The following is a 7,181-nucleotide window of genomic DNA, read 5'->3' as shown; positions in this document are numbered from 1 at the left end:
ATAAAAATAAAATACTCTTTTACTGTAAAAAGAAAATCTGTGTAATATACATATAAAATACATATTATTTTATGATAAAAATATGTCTAAATATCTTTCTTTTTCTAGGGTAAAGAGTCACAATTCATATAAATATATATATATATATATACACACACATATTCAATAGCGCAAGTTCAAGAAAACTGAAAAATTAGCAGCAGATACTATCTTTCTTTCTTTTTTTTTGGTTGAAAGGCATGATATATATATTAACAACAAAGGGAATTACAAACTTGACCACAGAGGCCAAAGTAGTGGCTACCCACCTATAACAGTACAATCCACTAACATCGTATATATCTAATTCATTTGAGGGGGAAGTTTCAAATATAACAAAATCCTCCCTCATGTAGCATCCTTTCTTGGCCAAAAAATCAGCACACCTGTTCACTTCTCTATATATATGAGCTACCTGAACCTGTATGAATCTTGCTATGAGGAATCTGCAATCAAAAAGCAATGGAGAGAATTTTATGTTAGCACTATTAGCACTATCAGTATTGTTTAACATCTCCCCAATAACCTTGGCATCAAGTTCCACTTCCAAGCACCCAATTCCCAACTAAGCAGCAAGCTTTAAACCATTTCTACTATCATGTTGAAAGTTAATAAATTACACATTAAATACATGTTTGGATTCAGCTTATCAGCGTCCAGCGTCTGTGGTTTTTTTTTTTTTTTTTGAAGTGTGTTTCTCTTGCTTTAGGGCACTGTTCAGTGGGTCTCGTGCACTGTTTACGAAACTCACAAACCTTTTTTTCAACAAAACTTTCATAAAAAATGAGTCCCACGGCACTATTTACACATTTAAAAATTATTTTGCTACAGTGTTTTCAGTTTTCAACAAAATAAGTTGTATCTAAACCCTAAGTTTTTTGTTTTCCTTAAAATATTAGCATTCAACATGGGTCTACTATCATGTTGAAAGTTTTTGGATCAGATGGACCTTTGGCTATGAGTGATTTGCAGGAGATACAGGGGCAGAGATGAAATTTAATTATTGTGTAAACTTGTAGTAGTAGGTTTGAAGATTTGAATTAGAAAAAAATAAATAAATAATATGAGGATTTAATCTTGAAGAGAAGGACAATGAGTGACGTCAGATTTTGCCATATACAATGCGACGTGTAGACAAGTCCCTTATTTATTTTTTAGCTAAAACTTATTACCGCGCATCAGTGCCAAAAATTTAGCAATTTGGTTGGCACCACAAAAAGAATTTTATTTATTTTACTATTTTATTTTATAAAAACACTTAATATCAGTGATTTTATTCAAGCATTTAATTTAATAAAATAATATAAACAACACAATAAAATATAATATTTACTACAATAAACAACAACCACCACCACTAACATAATAAAATAAAATATACCTTTTAATAATTTTTTTTACCATCTTAGTTACGGTGCATAGCCATTTTTGGCTATGCACTATAGCTCAACAACAAGAAAATATAGGTTTGGCTCCACTGATGCAACCCACTTTTTCTATATTTTGATGGTAAATTTTGCATTTTAGTAAAATTCCTCCACCAATACTAATGCTCTACACAGTGTTTATTATTATTATTATTTTTTTTTTTAGAAACAAAATTTATTACACATGTGCCTAGACACACGTGTTTTATAACTAAAAATGTGGGCTCCACCCACGATTTCAAATTTGAAATTTTTTATTTTTTTATTTTTAGAAACAAACACACACACACACATAAGGGAGAGGGAAAGTGGTTCTAACACAAAGGCACACCACAATTTCGCTCAAAAGTTATGGTAACTTTTAAGGGAGGGTGGAGCAAGTTATACTACACACAACACATTCTTTTAAGCAATGTGGGACAATTATCCATTTTTTTTTTTAGAAACAAACACACACACACACATAAGGGAGAGGGAAAGGGGTTCTAATACAAAGGCACACCACAACTCCACTCAAAAGTCATGGTAACTTTTAATGTGGGACAATTATCCATTCTTTTTTTTTTAAAAACAAACACACACACGCACATACAAGGGAGAGGGAAAATGGTTCTAACACAAAGGCACACCACAACTCCACTCAAAAGTCATGATAACTTTTAAGAAAGGGTAGGGAAATTTATACTACACACAACACACTCCCTTAAGCAATATGGGACAAACAATACTCATTGGCTTTTTAAAAAAAAAAAAATACAAGATAAAAATTCTACTTTAATCTAATTTAAGTGTATATGTGTGTGAAACTCCCCCTTGAAGACTTGAATCCTAACTCTTGCTCCCCACACCCCACAAGTACTTATACTTATGGAGTGACCACCACATTAAAAGTGGTCAATAATTAATATGATACTTCAACTTCTAGGCAGTGGCTCAATAAATGAAGCAATTAGTACTCAAAAATCAAACAAGAGGATATGAATGATATGTAGTTCAATCCACCATTAATGTAAGGGTAAATATATATATATATATATATATATATATATATATATATATATATAGAGAGAGAGAGAGAGAGAGAGAGAGAGAGAGAGAGAGAGAGAGAGAGAGAGAGAGAGAGAGAGAGAGAGAGAGAGAGAGAGAGAAATTTTACAAAATCTTCAGGAGGGAGTTTCAAAATCTTACAAAATGTAGCAACCACATCAACTCTTGCAAAATCTTACAAAAGACAAAAAGTAACTTATTTTACACATTTTAACATATAAAAAAACACCCACATTAGTGGGTGTAAAATTGTGCATAAATGCATAAATGCTACAGTAACCATGCATATATGCATGGTTACTGTAACACTTCTATACATTATTTTAGTATTATTTCTCTCCCCTCACATACTCTCTTCCACCTACTCTCTCTCTCTCTCTCTCTCTTCAACTCATATAAATATTATTTATATAAAATATAGTATATAATAGATGAACTGATGTGTGTGTCTTGTAAAAATGATGGTGTAAAATAGAAAAAGTAGGTTTTTTGTGTAAAATAGACGGAATCTTTTAGAAGAGTCGATGCGGTTAGAAAAATTGTTAATTTGCATATGATTAGTTTAATTATTTTAAAGTAAGACAAAAAGCGATTTTAAGTAAATAAGTTGAATTATTTGAAATTTTTTAATTTATTTGTTTAAACCCATTAATTATTTCACCTTTAAATAAATATGTTTAGTCAAACACATACTCGCCATGTGTGACTTTGACATCTTATGAAGATTTAATAAAAAAAAAGTAGTTTACATTGTGATATTACATTGTTATTATTAGTATAATGTAAATCTATAATTACACTTTTTTCCAAATAAAATAATAAAAAAGGCACCTTAATCACACACAAATGAACAAACACCACTTAAATAATTATAAATCAAGACCTTCAAACACACACCCTTAATAGTTAAGCTTCATTCTCTTCTCTCAATCTTCAAACTCCCAATTCCAAGGAGTTTCAACTTTGAATCCTATATATTGATCGTATTTTGTCAATTTGTCTGCTTAATGATAACCTAAAGATTTTTAGCATAATCCGAAGAGTGTCGTAATTAAGTAAAGTAGATATGATATGGCTCTATTTGGTTCACGCCAAAAGGAACATTCTCATCTAGTCATCTTTAATCTTATCAATTAATTATTATTGCTTTACTATTTAAAAATAATGATTATTAATTTGATGCCGAAGAATTTGTTGTTGGTCAATAATCGAGGAGCCCATGTGGATGAAAAAGTATGTAAAAATACGTGTAATGTTGTTTAAAAACTGAAAACTGTTATTTAAGTTCATGTACCAAACACCCCTCAATTTTCACACCTCCATGAGTTGTGCTAGGCCACGACAAATAACATTTTCACAATAACTAACGTGTCAACCCCTCGTAGATCAAAATAAAATAATAAAATATTAGATTGAGTGTTGTAAGATTGTATTGTGTTAATAATATATCTATTTTATCTCATGTAGCAGTCATATGGATCGAGTCAAACAGGCTCTAAGTCTCTCTCAAACATGGGATCCACACCATGTGATAGTCTGGTATAAGGAAGAAGCAACTAAATGCGCCATAGGCAAGAAACTGGTATCAATTCTGACATTTTCAAGAGACCCATTGGGCTTACGGTTAGTGTGAAAGAAGAAATTTGCAATTAGCTAGCCTGAAGCAGGTAATCTATCTATCTATCATTAAAAGTTGAAGCGTAACTTTTAATGTTGCTGCACTCACATTGCATTTCTATCTTTTCTAGCCTGATAAACATTTATTAATTAGATTTATGAAATTCATCAATTATAGTTATTGTTACATCATATTGTGAACAGTTTGTAATGCTTTTAGGGCATTTTTTTCTTTTCATTTCTATCAAGACTCCTAAAGTATGAGACCAAAAGAAACCTAACCAAATTGAAAGCCTAAAATATTTCAAAAAAATGTTGCAAATGTATTAAATCATCAATTATAAATTAATCTCCTATAATAGTTTGAGACTTTAGTTTTTGTAAATCAATATCCTACAAAGTCACATACCAAATAATATCTATCTCTATATCTCTTAAAATCAAGATATAAAATTTAAAATTAATTTACAACTTTACTTAACTATGCACTATTATATATCTAGAATAACGTATCTTTTTTAATCCTAATATATTTTTATTAAAATTTATAGTTCAATCATGATATTCAATTCTCTATATGAAATTGAAATTAGTATAGTTGGTATTATTCATCAAATTATATATTTAATGTATCAAATTAACATTGATGAGATTAGTATTAAATATTTTTTAACTAATATTTACATATAAAAGGCCACACTTAATTTTTTTGCCTTAAGTTTCAAATTATGTTGGGCCGCTTCTGGCCACATTTATTTTATTACAGAGATTTAATGGATGTTGACAAAAAGACTAATAATGATCACTTAAGTTTGATAGGAACTAAAAGTGATCACTTTAAAATTAAAGTACTAAAGTATCTCTAGCAATAGTTCATAATCTACTACTATATTTAAACAATATCTCCTTGTGGGCATCCCAAACATCAAAGAGAGCGAAGAGACATTGGGGGAGTTTTTGGGAATGAGGAAAAAAAAATTGTTTCTTATCTTGCAAATAATCTAATCTTTTTATTTTTTTTATTAAAAAAAAAGAAGAAGAAGTTAGCTTTCATTTTCTTATCACACATGTTAACAAAAAAATTACCAAAAACTATGAATTTTAATAAACACAATGAAAACAAACCACTTAAAATTGCAGAGTACCCAAACAAGCACTAAAGAGACATTTGTCTATTAAAAAAATATATCTAATTCTCTTAGTTAAAAGGTATATCAAATTGGGGAGAGTGATAGAGAATACAACGATGGAGAGACTATTAATTTTTAAGCCGCCTATCTTGAAACTTTTTGAAAGTTCTAGCTAAATTACGATCTTACTATCTATTCTTCTTCAATAAACTATCTATTCTGTCCTTCCTCAAAAAAAAAAAAAAAAAAAAAAATCTATTTCATTTCATTTTCAATAATCAATTTTTAAATGTTTTTTCTTTCTCTTTACCCAAAAGTTTTTCTTTTGATCTTTCCTGACTTTCCATATATCCTCTCCTCATGCCGCATCTTTCCTCTGCTCTGACTTTTTGATTTTTGCGTTTGAGTTCTTACTGCTCACTTAACCATTACACACTATTCATTCCCATAGTTTGGGGATGATTACAAAGTTTTAAAGTTTTCAGTTAGAACCCCTTTTTTAAATAATAAAAAAAATTCAATTTACCCCTTTGACAGTGATAGCTAGTTTAAAATCACCCATATATATATATATATATATATATATATATATATATATCTGCTTATAAATCACGTGCCTCTGCTTCCCGCAGCTCTTCGAAGCGGTTACGATCCCCCCGCAATTCGCGCCGAGAATCGCGCCGCCGTTGCTGCTGTCGTTGGGAACAATCAAGTCCTGATAACACAACGCCGCGCTCGATTTGCTGTTGCTGTTGTTGTTATAATCGTTGTTGAACATCCACGCCGACGAAGGCATGAACAAATCTGGAGCAGCGCCGCCGCCGCACCAGTCCTGGATTGTCGGCGCTGATTGATTCGCCTTCTTATCATCGAGATCTAAGCCCCAAAAGGAAGCGAGGTCGAGAGCTGAGGGGCAGCCAGAGAAGCCTTCGATTGGGCTCCGATCGTGTGAGGCGGACACAGAGCAACTCCCGTGAGCGTCCAAATCACACTCCTGGCAAAGCACGAGGTTGTCCGTGGAGCACCGAACCGAAACCGGTTCGGAGCTACAGTTATCGCAGATCTGTGACCGGAGATGCTTCCGCGAAAGAAGATTCGCCGAGTGAACGTGCTGGTCACAGAACAAGCAGAGCTTGGCCGAGTCGGCTCTACAGTAGAGAACCCCGATTTGCTCACTGCAGAAATCGCAGGGCACGGTCTCTCCGATTCGTCGCGATCCAGGGCTCACCATTTCTCTCTCTCCGGTTGTTGAAAGATAGAAACCCTAAAAATACAAAATGAGCTTGAAGCTATAAGCTATAGCTAAAGATAGGAATAGAAATGAAATGACAAGGTACTGTGCCTGTGGGGGATGGATGGAGTGTCTTTTTAGTAATTTTCATTATCTTGTATTTTTGAATTGTAAGTAGAGAGTGAGAGAGATGCGTAGAAGGACAATTATCAGCTTTTGGAGAGTAACATGGGATCGGCATTTTGGGAAAGGTGGAGCCCATTTCGGAAAATATCTTTTCAAAATATGAACGTGGATCGGTGTTCTTCAACGATCACCTCAATGTGGAAATATAAGGCATGCAATGACCGACCCATATTATTTACGATGTATTTTGCAAGTTGAAGGAAAAAGAAAAAGATGTATATTTCTCCAAGTTTCAATTTGCAAACGGAGTCTCTTTCACTCATCATCTATTAAAGAAAGTCTTTTCGTTAAGACAAAATTTTCGATCACTTCAAAATTGCCTATCGCTGAATAAAACAATGTTTAGGTAGTTGTTAGCAAATTGAAGGAAACAACAAAGATGTAGGCCTACTCTGTCTCTGTCATTGCAGAAATTAGATTCACTAATTTGAAAGTATATTTCTTTACTATTCAATTTTCAAACAAGATCACTTTCAAGTTCTTGGATTATTGACTAGTATCTTC

The sequence above is a fragment of the Castanea sativa genome, chromosome 8 (genome assembly GCF_040712315.1).
Source record: "Castanea sativa cultivar Marrone di Chiusa Pesio chromosome 8, ASM4071231v1".
Taxonomy (NCBI): Eukaryota; Viridiplantae; Streptophyta; class Magnoliopsida; order Fagales; family Fagaceae; genus Castanea; species Castanea sativa.
Note: the sequence above shows the minus strand (reverse complement) of the source record.